This window comes from Notechis scutatus, chromosome 6 (assembly GCF_049901735.1).
Source record: "Notechis scutatus isolate UNSWTSFEM ecotype Mainland chromosome 6, rNotScu1.2, whole genome shotgun sequence".
In the NCBI taxonomy this organism is placed as follows: Eukaryota; Metazoa; Chordata; class Lepidosauria; order Squamata; family Elapidae; genus Notechis; species Notechis scutatus.
The window spans coordinates 17,513,392-17,541,221 of NC_142014.1; positions in this window are offsets into that span (position 1 = coordinate 17,513,392).

The following is a 27,830-nucleotide window of genomic DNA, read 5'->3' on the forward strand; positions in this document are numbered from 1 at the left end:
TGGTGGTTTCCTTCTCAAAAGCATTAGCAAACATTAGTGTAGTTAATTCAGTATTTCAGAAAGTGTAGAACACTTCCTGTGAGGACAAATGATACATAGGGCAGATAAGACTCTAAGAATACTTTTAAAATGTGTAATATCAGCCTCCTTTTAGGAAAAATAAAGATTGCCAGGATCCTCAAAAATTTCTTGTAGCAGTCATAAAGTTTGTGCAGATTTTAGGATCAGCCAAATCTTCATGTTGCAGGTTGCATCAACTGATGTTTGCTTCACTAATTTTGTAGCCAAATTTATACATTAAGTCAATGCAGATGTGAACGTTGACTAAAAATATATTGAATCAGCTACTATATTCAAAGTGGCCATATATTTTTATCTTTTTGTTGATGCAATATTATATCTTTTAGCCATAACAAGGGCATGGAAAATCCGTTTACATTGCCCAGGTGTCAAAATCCATGTACTAGGAATATAATTCAAGAGAATATTACCCTCTGAAAATTTTAGCTTGACACAATCATAAATATGACACAATCATATTTATATAGCCCATTATTTTTTCTCCAAACTTGTTAAGTATAGGACATTGTAAAAAAAAATATGTGTTTTAAAGAGGAACTTCTTTATTCCCCTCCAACCAAATGTTCAGACAATCCTTTTTTATGTGACCATAATGGGCTCTAATGTAATCTAAATATTATTTTGGGTCATATAAGTCATAATTTGAGATTCATTGACACTCCCTCATTGTTTAGGTAATATAGAAACCTCTAATTCTTTATTCCACTCATTTCTTAGCATCTGCGTATCAAGTCCTTTATTGGTAACAAATACCTATAAAAACTAATAGTACGGGGTATTCTTTTAGTTTAAAAAAATTAATTTGCTGTTCTAGTGTCTCTGGTTTCTTGAAAAAGATGCTGATCCAAACAATGTTGTTAACAAATGTTATAACTATAAATATTTCCATTGGATTATAACTGTTAGATATGTAACTCTTAACATGGTGTGTATTAAAATTCATCTTCGTCATGCTTGCTTTTATGATTCAGAGAGGAGGGGACATAACGTGAAAAAGATATTTGGTTCAAAATCTATTGTCTCCAGAGAGGACTGGGAAATATGTTTATAATGCTGGAAAGTCATTGTCATTCAATGTTTGCTGACAGTCAAAGTAGAGTGGAGCCTCTGAAGATATATTTAAGGCCAGCTTCTAGCTCATTTGGCTTTTCCGGTTCAATTTTTCCCCAGTAGCTCTTTTACTCTTTATTTATTTCTTTTTTTAACAATGTGTAGATTGCTATGTCTACGAATGACTGGATGGTTCACCACTAAATGTAAAGCATACACATACAAAAGGTGTGGGGGGGATCATGACTGGCTGTAGAAACAACATACAGTATAACCAAAATAAATCCATACATCAGGAGTTTAACCTTCACTGAAGCAGAGCTGGGAGAACAGCCAGGTATTTAATAGTTTCCTGAACATCATCAAGTAATATATTTCTTAAAATAAACAGTGATAGGTTTTCCCCATCTATTCCATACTGATTTGCCAACACTAATTGCTGTTAGTTGTAATATCCTCCATTTAGACTGGACCAATGGGGTAGTATGGGAAACATAAACTAGATTTATTAATGGCTCAATTTTAGACATATTAGGAAAGATTCTAGGGTTTGGGAAGAATAAAGAAAGAAACATTTTCTAAATATGATTAATCTATCCATACAGAGACTTAGAGCTGTTGTGATTTAGGGAGGAGAATATCTTGATTCCAGGCTTCATTTAGTGAACGGTGACAAATCATCCATTAAAGAACAACTTTTGATTGTCAAGTTAATAAAGCTGTATCCACAGTTTATTTAGCGTCAAGTAGTGTCTGTCTTCTTTATTTCCGGGTGTGAAGCAACTATCTGTTAAAATAAAATAGCTGGAGTTCTAGAAAGACAGGAATGAGGGAGATATCTTGGAATAAAACTTCAAAGATTAAGCTTCTTCAAGAAGGAGAGGAGAGGAGAGGAGAAGAGAGGAGAGGAAAGGAAAGGAAAGGAAAGGAAAGGAAAGGAAGGGAAGGGAAGGGAAGGGAAGGGAAGGGAAGGGAAAGGAAAGGAAAGGAAAGGAAAGGAAAGGAAAGGAAAGGAAAGGAAAGGAAAGGAAAGGAAAGGAAAGGAAAGGAAAGGAAAGGAAAGGAAAGGAAAGGAAAGGCTCCAAAGCTAATATCTTTGTATATCAAATCAGAATAATGGTTTTATTTTGGAGTGAGAATTTTTGGAGAAGACCACAAAACAAAACTACTCTAAAGCTATAGACATCGGTGTCCATTTGGAGAAGAAGAAATAAATCTACTAAATCCAAGCATTTGTGCATTCTTGCCATAAAGCTTTGCCTCATTCCTGGAGTGATTCCTCTTGTCCCAATAAGAAGCTTCATGAAAATCCCTTACTTGCTCAACAAAATAAAACAATGATTACAGATAGCATCCTTTTTACAACAGGAGATAACCATAAAGACCAGAATTGTTTCTTGATTGCCTAGAAACAAGCAATAGCTAAAAGTGATTGGAACAAGAAAAAAAAATCAATCCAGGAAATGTGTAGCTGAAAAAGAAGTATACAGGTATTTTACATAGGGGAATTTGTACAATTGTGTAAACATTCTAAATACGGGCTTGTGAGTAAAGCAGAGCACAAATGCAGCATTTGTCTTTAATTATTAAAGCAATCATGTTCTGAGATTTCATGGCAAGTGCAGAAAGCTGCCAGATTGATCCTGGGAAAAGATGGTAGATTCGAGAATTTAAGAATTATAGTTACAGAATTGTACCATGTTTGTATTCCTGTATGCTCTAAAGCTGGGGCGGAATTCTACCAGTTTGGACCAGTTCTACAGAACCGGTTGTTACCATTCTGTGCAGTTTGGAGAACTGGCAAATCACGCCACTGGCTGGCCCCGCCCCTCTCTACCCACCTCTCTCTGCCCCACCCAGTCACTCCTTATCTCCCTTGCGTGCCATCCAACTCACCTGTGTTGTGCAAGCAAATTTTATGTGACAGACTCAGGCAGCAGATTGCAGAAAGGTAGATCTGTGAGTGAATCTGTGATTCTGCAAGCAACTCAATCTGCCTGTCCGCTTTGCCTGACTTTAGGTAAAAGTTGTTATTTTTTTAATAAAAAATTCAATATTTACATACAAGCCATGCCCATCTAGTCACATGACCAACAAGCCACCCCTCCACACAAATTAGGCCACACCCATAGAACCGGTTGTCAAGAAATTTGAATCCCACCCCTGCTCTAAAGTACTCTTTGAATTGAATTTAAAACATTGCATGCTGTCAGTTGCCTTTCCAGTTCTTTCTTCCTCAAATGTTAGCTTTGTCTTTTTCTTTTCTATTGTACAAAGGAATGTGTAATTATTTTCTATTGAATAAAGGAACATTTATATACAGTTACATTATATCTCCATATATTAATCTATTATTTGCCTGAACTGACATCAGCTCTCTGAGGTTTTAGCGGAGATGTAAAGCTCACCCACTGCCTAAGTCCTGCTGCACTGTCTTAATATGCAGAAGGAAGTTTAGGAGAGCAACGAGCAAAAAAAATGCCCCAAGAAAATATGATTCTTGCACAGTCACCCAGGGTCATCCCAGCTTCCCAGGACAGAAAGAATATTAACACTTCTGAATATATCATGGACAACTAAGAAAACAACTAGATCATCAAATTATGAAGAACGGTTGCAGGAACTGGTATGTCTAGATTAATGAAAAGAAGGAGTAGGGGAGTCATGATACCAGTGTTCCAATATCTCAGGGGCTGCCACAAAGGAGAGGGAGTCAAGCTATTCTCCAAAGCACCTGAGGGCAGGACAAGAAGCAATGGGTGGAAACTAATCAAGGAGAGAAGCAAGCTAGAACTAAGGAGAAATTTCCTGACAGTTGGAACAATTAATCAGTGGAACAACGTGCCTCCAGAGGCTGTGAATTCTCAAACACTGGAAGATTTTAAGAAGAGATTAGATAACTATTTGTCTGAAGAGGTATAGGGTTTCCTGCCTAGGCAGACGGTTGGGCTAAAAGAATGCTTCATCATGAGATCACAATGCATTGGGGTCTATGGACAACTATCTACTCCTACCTTCACTCAAGAATTGGTAAACAAGGATCCATCTTGGATACTTCTTTCTGCCTTCTTTTCTATCTTCTCTTTCTTTTCATTTTCCTTTAATATTTCTGTATTTTTATTGTATTGAAGAATTCTAATTAAAACAAATTAAAAATGAAAACCTTGTTCTGTTTCAAATTATTTACAAGAATATTTGTAGAAAACTGCTGATAATTTGAATTTTGTCTCTTTTTTATTTTAAATTATTTCTTTTTTTTAAATATTGCTAAGGGTAATGTTTGATCGTAAGTAAAGGTTCACAAATTGAAAATAGAGATTTCCAAATTTTGATACAAATGACAAAAGAGGATAACAGAATTTTTTTTGTTTCTTAGCTCAAAGCACAAAATGGATCAAGCAGAGAGAAGAGGCAAAACAAGTATTGCAAAGCAATCTCTGCAGTTAACTATACATTAACTAGCCACAAAAAGCAGTACTCATAACTAATTAATAATTTATATTATAGTGTGCAGGTTGGGAAGATATTTTCTTCTTTAATATATTTTAATAATAGTTATTAGTTTTTGTTTATTTTTAACTGCCCCCATTCTAGAGCTTCTGCCTTTGTCCAAGTTACTATCAAACAACTTCAAAATCCCATACCAGCAAGGCATGTAACTATCTCCTCTAAAAACTCATATTGTCACCAGGAAACATGATCACTGGGTGTAATTAGTCAAACTTTTCCTTCCTAATTATTATCAGCCTCAAAAAGTAAGGCTTGAGTCTATTGGTGCTGATTACATCCCTCAACAGCTTCTGACAACTTTGTGTGATTTATCAATGTGAAATTGGATATTCTGGGATTGGTGGCTGAGATAAAACCAAGAAGATTGGCAAAGCAGAAGGCATCGTATATTGAAAAATATGGGTTTCATAAACACAGACAGCTCTGCTTTGTATAACAGGAGAATGCTTGAATGCATTCTTTGTGCATTGCATGTACCAGATAAAAGAGATAATTGGAAAGGTTTGCTCCTCCAAATGTATCTTATCTATGATATAAAATAAAATACACTTGTAAATTAGATTCACATTACAATCGATATGATACTGAGGAAAGCGCTGGAGAAAAATACACACAAAAGAGCACATAAATGCATGGCAACAGCCATTGAGTATTAAAAATCCAGTCACTGAAATGGCATGCTTTACACCATAGCTTTAACAGAGATCAGTTCTGACATTAAAAGAAAGAATTCTCCCAGATACTTTTAGCCAGCAAGATATTAGGTCACTAACTGTTATAGCATAGGAGAGACAACTGTCGAGGTCTAGAGTAGAATATAAGTCTACAGAGAGCCTATGATAGGTACAAATAGAAAGGATTTTATAGAACATCGTTTTAAGGACAAGGAGTTTTCCAGAATATGTGTTATTTTATTTTTAAGAATGGGAACTTAGTGGCCCTGTGGGCCAGGAGAAGCCTGCCAGGGTTTTGCAAGGAATAAGGAAGTTGATCTTGGTGGAAATAAGCAGGAAATGCACAAAAAAGACTGAACAACTTTTAATCTCTGAGAAACAAATAAGATTTGGAAGCAACTGAAGTAAATGCTTCTCTAATTGATTGGAGTATAAGGATGAGTAAGAAGCATAACTAGACTTCCAAAGTGTCTGTTATTGTAGCTCATCTCAATTCATTTATTGAGGAGGAGATGGTTCTGTTTCATGGTACTGTGATGACCCGGGGCGTGGCATAAAGGTAACACAGTCACATAAGTAAGAAAAGTCCCCTTAATACCTCCAACTTTGCCCCCAGTGTCCAGTTACCTTCAGCTGGAGAAAAAACTCTCCCAAGAAAAGTCTTCAAGTGGAGGAAATTCAGTCTGAAAACAAAGTACATATAAACTGTAATTAAAAATTCACACAAACTGCACTGCAGCAATTAACTGGACAGGGCAGGATAAGGGATTGCAGACTTCAAAGGCCAACAAAACACACAGAGTTGGGAAGATACCATAAACCCAGATAAGCCTCAACAAAACAAGATAATACACAATTAGTTTCCAACAAGTTGCTGTGAGCAAATTCTCTTTTTAAACACTGTGTTCCCAGCTGCAGCTAATGAAGGGAATCAGGGCCCTTTCCTCCCCCATAAGCCATGCAACTCATGTTGCTCCCTCCTCTGTTCCTCCCTGCATGCCCTAGGATGAAGAGGGGATGGGCCTGGATCTTCCTCTGAATTCCCTCTGCCTTGCTCTACCTCTCCCCTGCTCTGCCCAGCTGGACTGTGCCTTCCCCAGTTTCTTCCACAGCCGATGGAGCCACACTCCCATTCCCTGTCAGCTGCTTGGCCTCCCCCTCGGAATCAGATTCCAACAGGGGCATGATAGCTACATTGGTAAGACTGAACCTGGAATATTGTGTCATGTGGTTGCCCATCAGAATCACACTGAAAAAGTATGGGGGGAAAAAAGAACAATGAAAATAGCAAGGGGTTTGGAAGCTAAACTTTATGAAGAATGGTTAAAAGGAACTGTATTTATTCTAAAGAATAGAAAGATTAATGGAATCATGGAAAGACTGTCGTGGATAAGATGGTGTAGATTTATTTTCTGGATTTATTTATTTAGTTCCAAAGAGCAAATCCAACATCATGATTCTGACCTGCAATTCCCCAAATATTCCATTGGAATCTAAGCAAACTTGAATTAATGTAATCATTGTGAGGATGGTATTTGCAACTATGAAACCAGCCTAGTTGATTTCCTGGTCTGGTCTACCTACTGGGTTGACAGGTTTCCACCCAGGCCATGACTTGATTCCTCAGATGATCTGAACTAAATCCAAACCTAATTATACTTAGGGAAGAACCATTGTGAAAATTAATGAGAGTTAAGTTAATCTCATTGATTTCAATTGGTCTATTCTAAGTAAAATTAAAACTGCACAGGACTACATTCTTTGAGGTCCCATTGATCCCTTAATCAGTTCTGTCTTACTCCCCTCATGCAGTGGTGGAATTCAAAATATTTTACTACCATTCTGTGGGCATGCACTTTGTGAGCACGTGAAGCATTCTAAAAAGGGGGAAATTAAGCATGAAAACTTACCTTACCTTCAATGCTGGTGAGTAAAATAGCTGAGGTGTGGCAATCTGCTCTGCTGTGCCTATCAGCTGAGCTACAAACAAAGGAAATATAGGACAGGAAAGGGCAGGGGTGGATGGGCAGGGCCAACTGCTGACTGGCGCTACCAGATCGCTAAAACCAGTGTGAACCAGCAGCATACCACTTCTGCCCTCATGCATACTGTTTGGCTTCGTAAATTGTAATTATGCACAAACTTGTTTTAAAAAACAAAACCTATTTTATTGCAATGCTAGGAATTGTTTTCATTTCCAGCCAAAATTAATCTCAAACAGTCCCCCAAGATAAGCATAAACCTTTCAGTTCTGTGAAGCGCTACCAAAAACAGAAGTATCAAATTAACTAGAAAAGAAACCAACCGAAGTACCAGAAAAACCAACCAAAGTACAAAAAGCTTCAACGATGACTCTGAACTGATCGAACTACTTTGCTTCCTGCAAAGGTTTCATCATCTTGGCCTGACTTTTATCCCTTATGGGAGGGGCAATCACCTTCCAGCGTTAATTCTGAGTCACCCCTTTTGTTTCAGCTGCTCTCACTTTCTAGCAGCTCTGCGCACATGCTCTGCTTTGCTGCTACCAGACTCCAAAGGCTCCGAAGGCAACACCCCACTCCCAGATGGTTCTGGCCACATCTCTGCATCAGATGCAGAGTCCGAGTCCTCTCCAGATTCCCTGACTGGTCCCCATTCTTCCCCACTGTCCGATTCCACTGCCATCTGCACCAGCTGCCAGTGAACCACAACAGATTCCTACTGTGTTTCTCTGAAAAAGGTCCAGTGCAAATGAGCTACATCAACCATAACAAGATAAATATGTCCCTGTGAAAGCTTTGCTCTTGCAAACACTTGACGCCAGAAAGTGGCCTATTTTGGTCAGAAGGATTTTATTCCTCCATCTGTTGTAAAATGTTCTTAATTTGAAAAGTATGAAAAAAAGGAAACAAAACTCTTTCCTTACATTTTGAAGTCATTGCTGAGCACTACTGGAAAATCTAAGTGTGCCAAAAGAAATTAAAAATAGTATGAAAAGATATCACAGAGAAAATTATTAGCTGTCACTTTTCTGTAAAAAAAAACCTATTGCCAACGTTAAAATGGCTACAGACTTATCAGTGGAATAATAGCAACTGTCTTCCAACCTAAGCTGCTTAAAATAAACAGCTCTAGATACACTAATCGCATTTTACAATTAATATAGAATTGTTCATTTAGAACTTAAAACCTCTCTAAGTTTTTACGTCAGTGATCCAGTTCTTTGCCCTTCATTCACTCTGTAAAAAAAAAGTCTTGGAGAGTAACACAAAATGGAAGGGAAGAAAGAGAAGAAGAACACTTCTGCTCGGAAACAGTAAACTAACATTAATCATAATTACAAGCAGTAACATGTGATTACCATTTTTAATCAATCATGCAGTTTCATGTAAAGCTCACTAACATTAACGCCTCTAGAATGAGAATTTTGCTAGATGAGAAATATGATGGATTGTTGCTAGTGGTTGTTTAAAAATTGTTGCCTGAATGGAAATCACTCAAAAAGATGCTGGTTTTAAACAAAAATACACATGCATACACACAAACAAATACAAAAAAGAAAATAATTTTAAAAAGATAGTCTTAACCTTGATCTGGAAAAAAATATAGCAATAGCAATGGCACTTCACAGTGCTCAAAAGCACTCTCTAAACAGTTTACAGTCAGCCTATTGTTCCCAACAATCTGGGCTCTCATTTTACCACCCTCAGAAGAGTGGAAGACTGTGGCAACCTTAAGCTAGTCGGGATTGAACTTCTGGCAGTGGACAACTTCAATCAACACTTACACTATGATACGTTATTATTTTTTGTGCCAAAGAGCCTTTGTTTAACTTTGGCTTTTGCTTCTTTGTTTCCCCATTGAGTTGTTTGCTTTATCAATATCATGTGAACTCAAACTTGTCATGACATTAAGAATTCCACCAATTGTCTTGAATATTTAACACTTCTGTCATTTGAAAAAAAATATTCTGGGCAATATTCTTCTAGATCCTTTTCTTTTTTTCACTCTTGTAATCTAATTTCTTATCTGATATGGCATTAAAATCTCCCACAAAAATATTGGAGACTGATTCAAACATGGATAGAACAAATGGTGGGAGAGTGTATTTCATTTAAACCAGATTTTTTTTTCCTAGGAATAATATCAGAAAAATTTAAGAAGGAAATAATGTATCTAACAGTACTTGTATTGATGGCGACTAGAATAATATATGCACAATACTGGAAAAATGAAATCATACCTCCAGAAACAGTAATAATAAGAAACATTATGGCATGTGCAGAACCAGATTAACTTTAGAAATAAAAGACAAAGGAGAATCTAAATATTATAAAACATGGAATAAATTTTATCAATGGTTATATAGCAGAAGACAAGGTTGAAATATTAGTAGTTATAATTAGATCAATTAGTAATTAATATATTAAATAAGGAGATTATAAATGATGAATGTATAAAATGTATATATGTATAACAAGGCTAAATTGGATGTATTGTGTTGTATTCTCATAATTAAAATTAAAAAATAAATTAAAAAAAAAAAGAATCCCATCAATTGTAAAGCTGCTTAGGAGAACAAAGAGAAAGTTGATCATTTTTCTACCTGTCTTAGTTGTCAGTTGCTCTTGGAAGAAGATAAGGACTGCTTTCTCTTTGGCTTCTATTGATAAGGATTCAGGATCTACTATCTACTGTAAATATTAACAGAATTAACTGGTTTTACAGAAAACCCAAGGAAATACTTTTCACTAATTGATGTTCTCTTGGAAACTAAATTGTGGATTACAAGACAAGGTGTGCATTCAATGTTTGGATAATAGTAAAACTAGTCAAATTTGAAATTTTATGAACACCTGTATAAAGTATTCAAGAGGATTCATGTTCCCATATGCTAGCAAAAATCAATGTGTTTCATGTTGTTTCCTCATTGACATTCCTACTCTTCTTCTGTTCTTTTCCTATGCTCAAACAAGATTTTAAAAATTGTGTTTTATCTTGTGAACTGCCATTTATTTTATAAATTATTAATTATGCTATTAATTGAATTGCAATTTTTTAATCCAGTCACAATGCAAGTATAAATTATATATGTATAGAATGAGATTATAGAAACATGAATGTTATTTGTAGGGACATACAAAGATTTGATTCAGTGATTCAGTAAAAGCTGATGCAGTTCAAACTCTTGATTGAGTATGGATTACTTTGTTGTTTAATAAAATAAAATAAAATCACATGATGATCTAGTTAGAATGTCAGCTGAGCTGAAATTGGAATAAGTAATTTCCTAAAAGTTTCTGTATTTGTTAGCCAGATGTAAGCTTTCAAAAGTGGAAATATGAATCCTGTTTGCATACAATGCTTATGTTTGTCTTCCAAATTTATTTAAATAGATATGTTCAGTATGGTGAGATTTGACTACATTTTATTATATTTCCAGTACAGATTTTTGCCTACCACCAATAACACTTTTAAAAAAATATTACTTATATTTCCGTATCAGGTTATAACAATCTGGTAGTTTTTCTAGAATTGTTTCTGATGGTGAAATGGTAGACCAATACATGGTCTCTTGAATAAATAGGAGATTAAGCAAATTGAGAAAGACAGACACATGCTGTGAACATTTTAAAGGCCTTACAATTGTATATAATTATTTTCAAGAAAATACAACCCAGCTATGTATGGATCTAAACCAAAGGCTAACTATAACTAACAGCTAAATTATTGGCATCAGGTAGAACAACCAGCTTTAAAATTACAAAAAAAAAAAAAGTTCTGAAGTAGTGGATAGCTTCTGCCTTTCAGGATTAACCATCAACAGCAAAAAATCAAGCAATCAAAAAATATACCGCAGACTATCAGTAGAGCAGCTATAAACAGTTTGAAAAAGACATTCAAATGTCTTTATAGCCACAAAGAGCAGAATCACACAAGGTATTGGAAGAACAAGTTAAAAAGTGTGTGATAAAATGGACCAAGAATTTAAGTTATAATACACAGATGGACCAATGGGGGAAGATGTGACTGAAAGGCCTGAAATTTATAATATATTATAACTTAAAAGAAAATTTTTCCAAAATGGTATATCATTGGCATGTGACATCCCCAAAAAAAATATCTATGATGTATGTGTTTCTAATTTATGACAGAAATTTGGGAAACAAATGAAGGATTGTTTTATCACACAAGATAGACTTGTAAAAAAGCTTTAAAAAGTCTCTGTGTCAAAATGCATGCAATGATACACAGAATTTTAAAAAATTAACATTCAGGTAATACCCAATTTGTGGGGGGGACTTTTAAACTTTTATGTTTGGAGAAAACTCCTGATGTTGGAGAATACCATGGGCAGTAAAGAAAACAAACCAATGTGTCATTGAGTTAATAAATTCAGAGTTCTCCCACAAAAGTCATAAATGACAGGGCTCAAATTATCTTAGTTCAGACACACTATGAAAAGTTATAACTATCTGAAAAACTATAATGCTGGGGAAATTAGAAGGATAGAGAAGACAATATTGACCAGAAGCAAGGTGGATGGAGTCCGTTACACTGGCAGTGGTTGGGAGAATTAGGAATAGATTTTTATGGAGAAATACTAAGTTGTTGCTAAAAGTCAAAAATGACTTGATGGCACATAATCAATTTACATGTCTGCATATGAGGGCTCTGAACATGGATATGTTCAAAGAGGCAAGGAATTTCAGGCTCTGAAAGCTTTAACATGCTTTTTACCAAATTTCTCAAGGACTCTCCCACAATTCTGTCTCCTCATTATTTCTAGAAAATGGCTATTCACTCTTCTGTGGAGGAACAATATTACATTACAACTGTGAACAATTTCCCCCAGTAATAGAGCCAGTATTATGCATCCTAATACAATGAGGTCAAACTCTCCTGCTTTCAGCTTTCCTGTGACTAAGCTAGTCGCTTCATAAATAGCTCTGGTTTGTTCTAAAAGAAACTGATGGGAGAAGCCAGATAATGCATCTTTGTCATTACTAAATCCTTGATTTTTGCCTACTCTTAGAAAGAGAAGCCATGTTTTATTCACAAAAGGTGTCCTCTCACCATGTAATGAATACTCCCCCTAAATGCAAATTATGTATTGATTTTAAACAGAGGACAGTAAATGTGACAAATAGTTGGGAGAAACCTTGCCATTCTAAGTAAGGACATTAATGAGGAAGATAATTGTAGTCTTTCTTTAATGAGTTGCAAAAAATAGATGACTTCCTTGGTATTCCTTGTGACCCCTGTTAAGTTGGCAAGGTGGTGTTTCTTCAATTTCAGCAGTAGTTTGAACCTCTTTGTAATCACAGCTTTGCCATTGCTTGAAGTTCATTAAATGATTGGCTGCTGTTTGCATACATACTAAGCCAAAAGGATCCAGGTTTTATTTTCTAGGTGGTACCACAAAACCATAACAGGTACCTTGAATATGGAAAGCTCCCAAAATCCCCATTAGAGCAGCATACCATAACTGATTGTAACCTAATGACTTCCCCCTTTTTTCAAGGAAACTCAGGAGAGACATTTGGCCAAATCTCTGTGGGAAGGAAGGCAAAGCCAACTTCAAGTTCTGTAGTAAAAGTCTTCCATGTCACAGGAGAAATTCAATCATATACAGACTTCTGAGAATATATATATAGACTAGTGAGGAAGTCCAATATATGAAAGCCACAGGTGATAGCATTGACTTCAATGGCACCAAAACCCTAGCTACTATAGAAAACTCCAGCTACAGAATCATCAGAGAAACCATAGAAATTGATAAAAGACCTAATAGTATGAATAGAAGAGATGACTCCACCAGACTATCAATCATCTGGAAGCCTGCACTCACAAACAAAAAAAATCTCTATACCACAATCCAAACAAACACGTGGACACAAACAGACCACCACCCCCAATACCTCCAACCCAAACACGCCCCAGTCAGCTACCCAAATAAAACCTAGCTTCCTAATAAACAATTGTCGGCCACTTACAAGAAACCAAGCTGCACTATAAAACCCCAATACACAAAACACAGTGTTGCCAGCTAATCAAGAACACAGCAACTCGAAGACCAATAAACACAGACCTAGACTCCCAGCCAATCAAATAAAGAAAAAACCATTCAAATAAAGCACAAAGCCAGCACCAAATTTAAACAGAAATGGCTGCCAAAGCCTGACACACACGATTAGGAAAAAACCCAATACACAAGCCTTAGGATGGCAGATGAGATTCTGCCGAAACGTCACTATAACTTTAAAAGCACAACTATTAAGATGTGGGGAAATACCCGAAGAAACCTAAATACCGTGTGTGTGTGTGTGTGTGTGTGTGTGTGTGTGTGTGTGTGTGTGTGTGTGTGTTTATGCTGGATGTGCTCTGAGATTCACTTGCTTGATTGCACAAATATTTTTCCTCAGTGTTCATTTAAAATGAATCCATCTAAGGTTCTTTTCTTTCTACCTATTGTTTCAAACCACTCCTTTCTCCACTGATCAGCTGTATTTTTTTTCTTTGCTTTCAGTGTTTTCTAATGAAATAGAATAGTTTTCTACAATTTTATATGTGTCTTGGGATTTGTCAGGGGAAGGGAGCTGTAATCTACTAATGTAACTTTACAAATGAATTGCTAGTTGCTGGGCTTAAATTGCCTTTGCATTTAGAAACCAGAAGGCATTTTACTTTGTGTAGCCTTACTCTTATCAATCTTATTGGAGGTGGGGGGGAGAAAGAAGATGGTATAGATGAGTAAAAGTGAATGCAATCAGAATTGTCCTGCTTGGAAAGTCTAGCTCTGGTGGGTAGGTTATCTTCATACCCAAACAAAAAGGAATAGAAGTTGTCATTTTTAACCTCTTCAATGTTTCTGGATTTGTTTTTGTCACAGATGGCAAACTCTCCAGCAAACAGCTGCCTCTCCAGCAGCTATCCTGCATCTAAAAAGGGTACAGTGAAAAATTAATTCAGAATAACAAGAAGACGAAGGAGGAAAGTCTGAAGGGAAGATCTTAAGATAATCCTGGTTAGGATCTTCCAATTCATTCACTGGGAGCTATGTTTAACTGGTAGTGAAAAGATGAATACAATCAAGCTTATTAAGAACGTCTGAAAGAGATTTTCAGTCTGAAAGACAAATCAAGTGTATTAAGAAAGTTGCATTCATATTGTCTCTGAGGTTTGGTCCCCATAAAAGGTCAAAATAGAAAATAAAATGTTGTCTATTCTTACTGTAGGAAACAGACTGAAGGGGCAAGGATAAAGTATCATTATCCCAGTCGGGTAAAGCAGAACAGAGTGAAGTAAAAAAAGAATATCCCTTATTTGCTATCTCTACTTCTTATGCCCTTCAGGGTCAATAGGATAAAAGGTGCAGAATTGATGCATCTGAAACTGCAACTCCAAGAAAAGCCACTCCGGTATTTTCTTTTTTTTAAAAAAAAAAATGCAGAACTCATTTCATAGATGATTGATAGAATGATACTTTCTGTATACATGATCCCCGGGGTGTCATAATTGCATTGAGAAATGCTTTTCCAGCCAAACCAAAATGATAATTTCTGAAACAGAATCATGCATGTAAAATATAGCTCCACTCCAAAGGATTTCAAACTATTCTAGAATGAAGTCTTCATTTCTCAACAGCTCTTTTAAGCTCTCTCCTCAAATGAGGGTTTAAAGCTCTAAAATAGCTTCAGAAGCACTTTGTGATAAGCTTTGCTTATAAGTTGGCAAAGGGGAAGCAAAGCTTCTGTCCTTCAGAAAGGAGGCACTACAATGTATATAATTCTCATCTAGCAAAGATGCACTGAACTATCGATGTCCAGGTTGCATTCAAAACGCTATACATCCCTAGAGGATATTGTCCTTATAAACAAAGGTCATGCCAGCACTTGTCTCTGCCTCATCCTCTACTTCATCTATGTACAGTATAATATGTATGTATTGAGGAGGGGGTTCAGGGAGATGGTTAAATTGGATGGGTTAGGGAAGAGATGATGGAGAATTAATGCAAATATCAGTTATGCGGGGGGAAGTGTCAGAGGATTTGGAAAAGAACTTATGGGTTCCAATTTTGCAAAAGGGAAAAACATGGAATCAGGAAACTACAGACTAATCAATTGATATTAATACCCAGGAAAATCCTGGAAAAGATAATCAAGCAGCAGATTTGCGAGCACGTAGAAATGAGAAAAGTAATTACTAGAAGCTGACATAGGTTTGTTAAAACAGTTCATGTCAGACAAAACTTATTGCTGTATATGTCAACGGAGTAAATTGGTGGATCAGGGAAATACTGTGGACACCTTTTACTTAGGCATCAGTAAGGCAGTTTACAAAGTAGATCACAGCTTATTCATTGCTAAGATAGAAAAATGTGGGATATAACACATTACCACCAAATGGATTTGTAATTGGCTGACCAGCCACACTCAATGTATTTCAATGGAACTACATCTAAATGGAGAGAAGCAGGCAATCAGGCACCTCAAGGTTCTTAGACCCAGTACTCTTCAAAATCTCCATACATGATTTAGATGAGAGGATAGAAGGGGAAATCAAATTTGCAGATGATACCAAGCTGGAGGGAATAGCCAACACTTGATTCAAGATACAGACTTGACAAAATCTTGACAGAATTGAATACCAACAAAATGCATTTCAGTGGTAAGAAAAGTAAAGTCTTGTGCTTAGGCAAGAAAAACCAAATACACAGATATAGAATAGGAGGTACCTGGCTCAACAGTAATCACCGTGAGAGGGATCTAGGTGTCCTAATGAACAACCACTTACTGTATTTTTCAGAGTTTAAAACACACTTTTTCTACCCCCAAAAGTGGGTGGAAATATCTTATACAGCAAATGTTGCTGAAGCCCCACCCACCCATTGGCCCTCACCCTTTGGCCTCTACCTCCCAGCAATTTCCCTCCTTGAAGGAAATAGCAAACAGCTTATTTTAGCTTCAGCATAGCCTGATTAGCACAAGCAGCTGATTGTTGGTTGGATTGGCCTCCCAATGACCAGCTGTTTCAGGCTGCAGGGATTGCCATCACCTATTGCCACCTCTGCACATTCCATTTTCAGCTTCTGCATCCCATTTTTTGCCTCCATGCACCCCGCTTTTGGCCTCCGCAGCCCCATTTTCTTCTTGTTCTGATCCCTGCTGCCCAGAATGGGCCAAAAATGAGGCATGCGGAAGCTGAAAATGGGGCATGCGGGGGCTGAAAATGGGATGTGGAGGCTGAAAATGGGGTGTGTGGAGGCTGAAAATGGGATGTGGAGGCTGAAAATGGGGCATGCAGAGGCTGAAAATGGGGTGTGTGGAGGCTGAAAATGGGGTGTGGAGGCTGAAAATGGGGTGTGTGGAGGCAGCAATAGGCAATGGCAATCCCTGCAGACTGAAACAGCTGATCGTTGGGTGGCTGATCCAATCGACAGTCAGCTGCTTGTGCTAATCAGGCTGCACAGAAGCTGAAACAGGCTGTTGCTGTTTGCTGTTTGCTGCAAGGAGGCAAATTGTTGGGAGGCAGAGGCAGATTTTTTTTTCTTGTTTTCCTCTCCAAAAGCTAGGTGTGTTGGAGCATCTTATACTCTGAAAAATATGCTAATTATAAGCTAGCAGCTGCAGGTGCCAAAAAAGCCAATGCCTTCCTAGGCTGCATCAATAGAGAGATAGTATCAAGGCCATGTGAAATAATTCTGCTTTATACTACACTAATAGGACCACAGTTGAATACTGCAACTAGTTCTAGCCACTACAATATAAAAAAAATGTTGAAACTCTAGAAAGAGTGCAGAGAAAAGTAACAAAAATGGAAAGGGGTCTGGCAGCTAAACAATACAATGAATGATTGAGGGAACTAAGATGCTTAGTCTAAGAAAAAGAAGGACTGGAATGATATGATAGCCAATATTTGAGGGTCTGTCACAGAGCAGAGGAATTCACCCTATTCTCCAAAGCATCATGGGACAAGATAAGCTTTAACAGGCAGAAGGTTATTAAAGAGAGATCCAACCTAGAATTAAGGGAAATTTCCTAGCAGTGAGAATACTTAATTAATAGAATGGCTTGCCTCCAGAAGTTGTGGGTGCATCATCACTGGAAGTTTTCAGGAAGACATTGGACAGCCATTTGTCCAAAATTATATAGGATCCTTTGGCAGGGTGTTGAACTAAAAGACCTTCAATCTCCCTTCCAGTCCTGTTATTCTATGTTCTAAAACAGGGGTCTCCAAACTTGGCAACTTTATGACTTGTGGACTTCAACTCCCGCAAGTCCACAAGTCTTAAAGTTGCCAAGTTTGGAGACCTCTGTTCTAAACCAATTTGGAGAAGAAAAATCTGATTTGATTTTTTTTTTTAAAAAATGGTCCAGCTTTATTTGGATACCCAAATCAAATTGTTCAATTAGGCCATGAAGATTTCCAAATCAATTGGTAAGTTGATGGTTTTACTCTATATGTAGAAGTACTTGTATAAACTGAGTCAATTCAAAGGTATGGAAAGTGCACTTCAACATTCTAATTTGAAAAGATGACTCAGTCTCAAGATTGTAATTACCAATGAACTAAATCTCAGATCCAGGTCTTCAGGCAGAGTTTTAATCCCAATAGGGACTCTAATTGTATTAAAATATTCTACCATTTCAGACAATGATTCAGCACTTTAACAGAAGATAAAAAGCTAAGCAAAGTCAGATCTGGGCAATATTTGGATGGAAGAGACAGGAAATCCCAGAGCTCTAAACTAGAATGTAAAGTCAAGAAAACATCTGACAACAAAACTCTTGCATAATGCTTTCATCTTGTTGCCAAAAAACAACATTGACATAATTGGACTCTAGCTCAGTTTGAGGGATTTAATGTTGAATGTTGAATCTTTCTCACTTTTTCTTCAATTGTTGCTTGCCCTACTAAACTATTAGAAATTAGATAGGTTAAGTATTGTCCTATTGAATGGCCTGGACTTCATCTCAGGAAGTAAATTGTATAATTGCATATATTATATAAGTAAATTGGTGTAGGGTCTTCTGCTAGAGTGGGGTTGGGACAGGAGACCTTTAAATTCTTTTACAATTCTATTATTCTGTTATATCTTGTCTTAGTCTAGGACAATATTTTGCAGCCCCAACAACTTTAATATGTGTGGAATGATTGGAGAATTTTGGAGTGGAAGTCCACACAACTTTAAATTTCCAGGATTGAAAAAACACCACTCTACCAGTAGTGATAATTGAATTTACTCCATTTCTAGAATAGTAATCAAGAAAAAATAGATCTCTGCCCTCTCAATTTCAAAGATGATTTTTAAAAAAAAAGCTTTTAAAAAATTAAAATCAAGATGGTGGCTACAACAGTGCATTTAAATAACTTGATCATGGTCAAGTTATTTGTCAAATCAATACAAGTACTCACTTGGCTTTAATCAAAACCCCCAGATATGAAGAAGTTCTAGTTCTAAATATATAGATATGAGTGTGTGTGTGTGTGTGTGTCTGTGTCTGTGTGTGTGTGAGAGAGAGAGAGAGAGAGAGATGAGAGAGAGAGAGAAAAAGAGAGATGTATGTGAGAGAGATGAAAAATAGAGAGGAAAGAGAGAGAGAAAGAGAGGGGAGAGAAAGAGAGAGAGGAGAGAGATATGTGTTTGTGTATGTGTGTTTGAGAGAGAGAGAGAGAGAGAGAAAGATGAGAGAGAGAGATGAGATAAATGAGACAGAGATAGATAGAGATATACAGATACAGATGTTACAGTTATACACACATGGGGGCATGATGGTTAAGATACTGGGTTTATTGGCTGGAAAGCCAACAGCCCAGGTTTGAGACCCAAGCGCCATGCAACTGGGTGTGTACCTGTCCTCATCCCTGCTGCTGTCAAGCTAGCAGTTTGAAAGCAAACAAATGTGAGTAGATAAACAGGTACCACTTCAGTGGGAAGGTAACAACATCCTGTGACATCATGATGACAACATGACTGCAGAAATTACTTCGAACAATGGTAGCTCAATGGAAATGAGCACCACTTCCTATCGGCAGAGTACAATCTGCAGGGGCTCCTTTATCTTTTTTTATAGGGAGGGGGAGGGGAAGGAGCAGAGCGAGAGTGAGAGAAAGAGAGGGAAGGAAGGAGGGAGGAGCAGAGGGAGAGGGGAAGGGAGGGCGGGGGAAAGAGGGAGGGAGGAAAGGAGGGAGGGAGAGGGAGAGGGAGGAGAGACAGAGACAGAGAGACAGAGGAATTCTTTTCTGTCCACAGTGCTATACTTTTCTCTTTCAACATGCCATATACTCAAACTATATACTGTATCAAATGTGGGACATTGTAAAGGACTTCAAATTGGAATAAAGTCTTGCACTGAAACTGTCCCACCTCCAGTGAATTAAAATCCATACTCATAGCCTTAATGTGGTGTCAGAAACCAGCTAAACTTACAGTGTAGCAAACCACTCAATCATCTGTCAATCAGACTTGATCTCTCTGCTATAAGTTTTGGGAATTGCTGGTTTCTTTTTCCCCTTCTCCTTTTTTTGCATTCAAAATATGTATATTTGAGATATAAGAAGATTAAATTGAATTTGAACAAATAGTTATATTTTGAAAACACATTAAACAAATAAACACTTTAAGGATATAAAAGGAATAGAGAAAATCTTTGTCAGCTGTCTTTTCTGTGTTCTCGTGAGCATTCAGAACACCATGATGCTATAGCTGTTCTGTTTGATGGCCTGCCAAAATATAATTAATTTTTTTCAATGCATCCATGTTAACACATTAGTAGGAATATGTATAGTAAACAAAGAGGGGATATCATTTATCATCACAGGAAAGTAAATGTGTTGGCAAAATGTGCACTGCATTTTTAGCAATGCTTATAGCAACCAGTCATGCATGCCGTTATTTCTGATGGAGTTAATCATGCACATCTGCCACAGTTAATCATGTGCATTGTGCTTCTCTCTCTCTCCTCTCCTCTCTGTATCTTCTCTTCCATTTGTCAGGGATGGATTTATTTATACATTGCCCAGAGGATATGGATGGAAGCTCATTGTAGAAGGAGTTGGGGATAAACTGGAACAGAATCACATTTTCATTTCTGATTTCAACTGCACCAGTGTATTTTCTGATGCATTGTTGGACCATAAAAATAATTCTGGTGATATTCCATGTCTATTGCTAATTTTGAAATCTTATCTAATAGCCTTCTACTAAGAACCAATTTGTCGAAGGAAGGAAGGAAGGAAGGAAGGAAGGAAGGAAGGAAGGAAGGAAGGAAGGAAGGAAGGAAGGAAGGAAGGAAGGAAGGAAGGAAGGAAGGAAGGAATTATAACAATGGCAGATTCTACAAAAAATATACTCTAGAAACTTCCACACAAATAGTCCTGCATCAACAAACCTTCTAAATCTAATATTTTATTATCGTGGTTTAAATATATACAGTGTATAAGCATGTCAAATTTTTCAACTTTCAATTTTCAAACATTAGGAGTGCTCAAAAGTTGTGACATGTCCTGGGGATTGTAAATATATTTTGGTTACTTTAATATAATTTAGATATGCTTGGTAATGGAACTACATAAATGTAACTTTTGAACATTTTGTTTGTTTCATTATTATACTCTTTTATTATTGATGTTGTTTTAATTGTTTATTGGGAACTGCCCAAACTTTGATGTAAGATGGGCAGCTATGTAAATGTGTTAAATAAATAAATTAAATTAAATAGAAATAAAAGGCCTTATCTGAGTTTGAAAGCCTACTCCAATAATCTCTAGGTATTCTCCAAAGTACAATAGTAAAGGTAAAATCTCATTTGAATTGAGATCATCTTTCAGTGGCTTTGGTGGGTGCAGTTAAGACATTGGGTTGTCAGCTGGAAAGTGGGAAACCCCAGTTTGAGACCCAAGCACCATGCAACAGGATGAGCTCCCATTCTTGACCCAGTTCCTGCCAACATAGCACTTTGTAACCATGCAAGTAGATAAATAGGTACCACTTTGGTGGGAAGGTAACAGCGCTTTGTGACATCATGCTGGCCACATGACTGCAGAAATGTCTTTGCGCTGCCTCAGTGGCCTTGAAACAGAGATGGGCACCACCCCCATAGATGACAATAACTAGCAGAATAAAATCCACAGGGACTGCTTTTTTTTCAGTGACATTATAGAAAACAGCATATGGTGGGATTTGGGCAAAAGTATAAAAGTAGATCGTCTTACCAACTTATTGAGTATTTGTTCAACTTCCTGATATAACCTGGAAAGTCTCCCATTTAGATAAGAGTTGAGCCTGGAATTTGTTGCCACATAATACATATTCCTGAAAATAACATATCCATGTAGTTTCCCCAAATCATAACTAGTTTGGGACTATTTTGTTTAAAATCCCAATCTAGTTTATACTAAAGATGCTTTTTCAAAAAGCAACTACATTTTCTTGAGTTTTTTTCTTGAAAATGTTTCACTTCTCACCCAGGAAGCTTTTTCAGTTCTAAATGACTCATAAGAAATGGAAGGATTTATATTCTTTGCAGTCAACTGGTTGTTAGCACTCTGAAAGTCTCTTTGAGAATTGTTGTGGCCACCTAGGGGTTTATCAGTATCTTCAGAGTCACCTAAATCAGAGTTTTAGTTTTAGTTTACTTTATTGTCATTGCATCTCATACAATGAAATTAAATATCATCTTCAGTATACATTATGACTGAAAATAAACACAAACCCTTCACATTCTATACATTGAATTGAAAATCCCTGATATTGTATTAATATTGCACTATACAGTAAAAGCTGTTTTTCAGCCTATTTGTCCTTGTTTTTATTATCCTGTACCATCTGCCAGATTGTAATAGTTCAAAAAAAGGGTATCCAGGATAAGATGGATCTTTGAGAATGTTTTGAACTTTCTTAAGGCAGCGGGAGCTATAAAACTCTTCCAAAGAGGGGAGAGGGCAACCAATGATCTTCTGGGCAATGATGTTAACCCTCTGGAATGCTGTCCTATCTGCCACTGTGCAATTGGCAAACCATACAGAGGTGTAGTAAGTTAAGATACTCTCTATGGTGCAGATCACCAGCAGTTTTTCATTCAGCTGTTGTTTTCTGAGAAGTCTCAGGTAGTATAATTTCTGCTGGGCCCTTTTGACCAGTGGTGCAATGTGAGCAATCCAGGTCAGATTCTCTTCTATGGTAACACCCAGAAACTTTAAACTGGCCACTTGCTCCACTCTGTCTCCATTGATAAGCAAGGGCTGGATGTCTGATCTGTTTCTTCTATAGTCCACTATAAGTCCCTGGTCTTATTGATGTTGAGGACCAAGTTATTGTCTCCACACCACAAAAGCAACTGGTCCATCTCATCTTAGTAGGCAGACTAATCCCCCCGGAGATGAGTCCCACCACTTTTGTATCATCTGCAAATTTAGTAATAGTATTAGTAATAGTATCACTAAATAGCACAGATGGGTGTGGAACTTTCTTGGGGATGCTAAAAGGATTGTGTTGTAAACAGGAAATAGGTGATACATCGCTCCTCCTCTGTTGAGAAGGGCTGTTTAACTTTAACATAGCGGTCCTTTCCATCCAGAATGTGAAGCTTGCTGTCTTCCAAAGAGTGATCTTTGCCTTTCAGATGCATATGAATCTGAATCCTGTTCTGGGTTTGTTCTCCTGTGTTGTGTCATGTGCTTGTGAAATGGTTGTTTTGTTTCCCCAATGTACAGATCTCACTGAAATTCACAGCATATATCACATTGCTTAATTTGTGTCTGAGTGTTTGTCCTTGAGGTGGACAAGCTAATGTATTATTGAGTTTAAATGTGCACTTAGGTTGTGTTGGTTGAAAATTATCCTGAAGTTTTCAGATATTCCTGCAATGACAACATTATTCCTTTTGTTCTTCTCTTCTTTGTCTGTTATGAAAATGTTCCAGTTGAATCTTTTTATAGATTTGATGAAGGTCCACTTAGGATAGCCACAAGTTCTGATGTCTTCCTTGATGTCTTTTTGTTCTTTTTCCTCTTTGCTGGTAGGCAAACCTTTAGCTCGGTAGTATAGGGTTCCGATTACTCCCAGTTTGTGATCCAATGGATGGTAAGAATCAAAATGTAAATATTGTTGTCTGTGTATGGTTTTCTGTAAACCTCAATGTTGAAGCTTCTGTCTTTCTTTATGTGTACTGCACAGTCCAGGAAAGCCAGACTATTTTCTTTAACACCTTCCCATGTGAACTTAAGTTATCTGTCCACAGAGTTGATCTGTTTCATGAAGGTTTAAACTTCCTGTATTTTAATCATCCATATACCTATACCAGTGGGTGGATGGAATTTCTGTGAAGGAGGTTAGGGCTTTGGTTTCTTCCATGAAAAAGCATCTTTCGGACAACTTGACCTGAATGATTGATCTCCATTGTCTAGCTTATACTTTTTTAAAAAATGTTCTTCCATCTAAGTATAATTAACCAAGTATAATCCTGTGTTGTTATTCTTATGTTACAGCAAGTTTGAATAAAATAATTCAGTACAAGGAAATATTTATATTAATTCCCAAACATGATGCAATTAAGTTCCCCCTAATCACTCAAGAAAGCAGCTAGACGTAATTCATTTTATTATTTTATTCAGAAGGAAAGCGGAGTTTTTTAACCACATCAATGACAACAACTCTTTTAGTACAATAAATAATAACCTTCCTCCCAATCCCTTACTGAGAAATCTTCCTGGCATTTGTTACTGATATAGTTACTGTTTTTATTTACATAGTATATATATTTTAAAAATCCAACACATAGGTACATTTAAAACTTAGTTGTGAAGGCTTTCATGTTATATAATTGAAGGGAAATTAAAGCCCAATGCAATTAAAGGTCTTTAATTGATTTCACTCTCCACCCTAAATTAATCCCAGGGATATACCTGTCTTGAAGACACCAATTTCTCTCACTTTTGATTAATTCAGCATATATTTAGGAATAATTATGCAACTGCTTTATATACACACGCACCAAAATGCATATTTCTTTGGTCATGTTAGAAAGATATCCAGTGAAAATTGATGCTGGCTTTTAAATCTATTAGTGCTTGCTTAAATGAAATAATAAATCAAAGTCACGTTCAATATTGATTGGTGGGTTTATTTATTTCTTAATGCTATGCAGGAAAACCATTGTAGTTTGCCTCTCAAAACTATCTAGAGACTAAGTAAGAGTACTATTGTTTCAATAAATCGAGACCCTACTGTTATACTTGCCATTTGTAGTTTGTTACTGATTTTGGAGTATAAGTCACATGGTCTTGCTTCTAAAATGCTACAGATGAGTTAGAAATCCTTCATAGTTCTAAAACCATTTAAGTAAGGTTGATCCAACTCATTTTGCTTCTTCCCCATGGCTAAAGTTCATACATATTGAGGAATATTCATAAACACAACTTTTCATGTGTTTGAACACACAAGGGAGCTGGCATCATTTTCTGCTGCCCTTTTTGGGAATCCAATGCTCATAATGAGAACATCCGCCTCTTTCTTTTCTCATTTCTTTCTTAAATTTATATACCACCTTTTGTCAAGGGTTCATAACTTGAATTCTTACTATTCCACTGCAAAACAGCAATGCTGAGAGGTGGGTTAGGCTAGAGAGAGACAGCTGTTCAAAGACATCCAGAAATTTTCCATGACTGGAGAAAGACTTGATCTTAGGTACCTTGATTGTTGGCCTGATGTTAATCTTGATGTTAATCTATGCTTACCTAGGTGTTGATTGCTGGTAGGGAAGTGTTTTCATCTTTTTGTTCCCTTTTTGTCTTTTAATTGTGCTTTTGCACAATATGTAGATGTTGTTTATATCTGTGGGCCTATTGATGGTTAATTTGTATGTTTGCCAGGCATACAGGAATTTTCTGTGTTTGGGGGCTTGGGTTGGACTAGGATGGTCACAGTTTCCCAGTTGAAATGGTTAGGTCTGTCTTTGTGTTGTACAATTAATGAGCTTTCATTACATCTTTTGACTGCTGGTTGGTGTTCATGGATGCATTCTTCTAGTCTTCTGCCTGTTTGTCCCACACAGTGGCTATTGCAGTTTTACACACTATGTTGTAGATAATGCTTGGGTTTTTCCCCCTTTGGGGGCTGCTTGGTCTTTTGGTTCATTTAGGACAGGCGTCTTCAAACTTGACAGCTTTAAGACTTGTGGATTTCAACTCCCAGAATTCCTCCCCCAGTCATATTAGCTCAGGAATTCTGGCAGTTGAAGTCCACAAGTCTTGAATTTGCCAAGTTTGAAGAACCTTGATTTAGGATGTTTTTGAGGGCTTTAATTGGTTTGTATGCCATGGTGATGCCATGTGATTGTAATAGTCTGTGATGATTTCTGAAATGCTTTTGATATAGGATAATGTTATCCTTTTTGCAGCTTGTATTGGTTGTGCCTTGTTGGGTTGAGTGATCAGGGACTTTTTAATGAAGTTGTGTGGATATTCATTTTGCTGAAAGATGTATAGACAATCTGTTTGTGTTGCTCAGGGTTGCTGTAGTATTTTAGTTGGGTGTTTCAGTTGAGTAATGAAACTTCTATAGGAAAACAACCAAGCTCAGAGAGCATCATTTCAACCCTGAACTACAAATATTCTCCTTTATTGAAAAGCTTTTTCATTATAGGTACTTTTTATTATAGGCATATTTATGCAAACTTGACCCTGGGACATTCAAATGAATTGGTTTTGGTGCAAAGGTTAGCAGCTGAAGAGGAGAGGAAGGCAAGCAGGACAGACTCAATTAGTCAATGATTCAGGACAGGTGGCTTCCCACTTTGGTTAAGCAAGCAGTATCCCTAGGTGAGCAAACGAACTACAACCTCACCAGATGGCTGCAAAATAGCATTCTCTGCAGAGTGCAAGGTAGACAAATGATTCCACTGTCAACTAAAAATAAGCTACAAGTTCCCAGCCACCCTCAAAAGAAGTGGGACACAAAAGCTGAATAGTCAAGACCTTGTTGATATCCCAACAATATCAAGGACTCATCTCAAATGATCTAAGTGCTAGAGCCCACTGTAACTACATAGCCAAAAAGGCATTAAGAGTTGTTAACCTAATCCTACATAGCTTTTTCTCTGGTAATATCACACTACTAACTAGAGCATACAAAACATTTGCTAGACCAATACTTGAATACAGCTCATCAGTCTGGAACCCACATTACGTATCTGATATAAACACAATAGAGAAAGTCCAGAAATATTTCACAAGAAGAGTTCTCCACTCCTCTACTCATTGCAGAATACCTTATGCCACCAGACTTGAAATTCTAGACCTAGAAAACCTAGAACTATGCAGCCTTCAGTCTGATCTAAATATAGTATATAAATCATACATTGCAATGTCCTACCTGTCAATGAATACTTCAGCTTCAACCATAACAATACAAGAGCACACAATAGATACAAACTTATGGTTAACCGCACCAAACTTGATTGCAGGAAATACGACTTCAGCAACAGAGTGGTCAATGTCTGGAATACTCTACCTGACTCTATGGTTTCTTCCCCAAACCCCAAAAACTTTAACCTTAGACTGTCTACTATTGACCTCACCCCTTTCTTAAGAGGTCTGTAGGGGGCGTGCATAAACGTACCAACGTGCCTACCATCCCTGTCCTATTGTTTCTTTTATTTTTCTTATATGTATCCACGTATTCATAACTATGTTTATACTTGTACCTATTCTCTTGTAAGCAGTTGACAAATTTTAAAAAAAAAAGAAGTGGGACACAAAAGCTGCTGCATTTTTTAAAAAATAATTAGCATAAAGGCTGTTTATGCAGATGCCTGCTATTGCGCAGGGCTGCAGAAACACTAGGCTGATCATGACAGGTGTCTTTCATTTTTAAAGAATGCCTCCTTTTTCACAATGTGACAGCTTTATAGAGCATTATGGATGTCCTAGGTTTCAGAAGAATACAGCTTTCCAACTGTTTATAAAGCAAGTCAACCAGATTCTTTAAAGTTTGACTTAGTAATCCTATTGATAGGCCTAAAGCACACATTAATGATGAAGCATTCATTATCTCTTGCCCATGAATAAATTCACCAACTTTGTTTTGACTTGTCTAGTTCCTTGTGCAAGTTTTATCACTTGTATTGTATCTTCTACTTCAATTTTCTTTTACTTACCTCTGTAGAGCAAACTAACGGTCATAATTATAAGACCAAGATTTTCAAGGAAAAACATAGAAATCCTAAGTACATCTTTCATCATCATCATTCACAATGGTTGCTTAATTTGGAATTAGTGCTTAAAATCAATTAGAAGTTAGAATCAAACATTAAACAGCTTATTTATGCACGTTTAATCTTGTGCAAATAGCTGTTTAACATTTCCATATCACATTGTTAGTTTAAAACTAAATATTTTATTCTTTTTTGTTCTCTATCTTATTTTTCTTTATACATTTAATAAAATTATATTTTAAAAACTGATGCAGATGGAACAACAGAAGACAGCTCTGTGTTGGAATAAGTATCACTCCTTCTAATAATAAATTTGAAT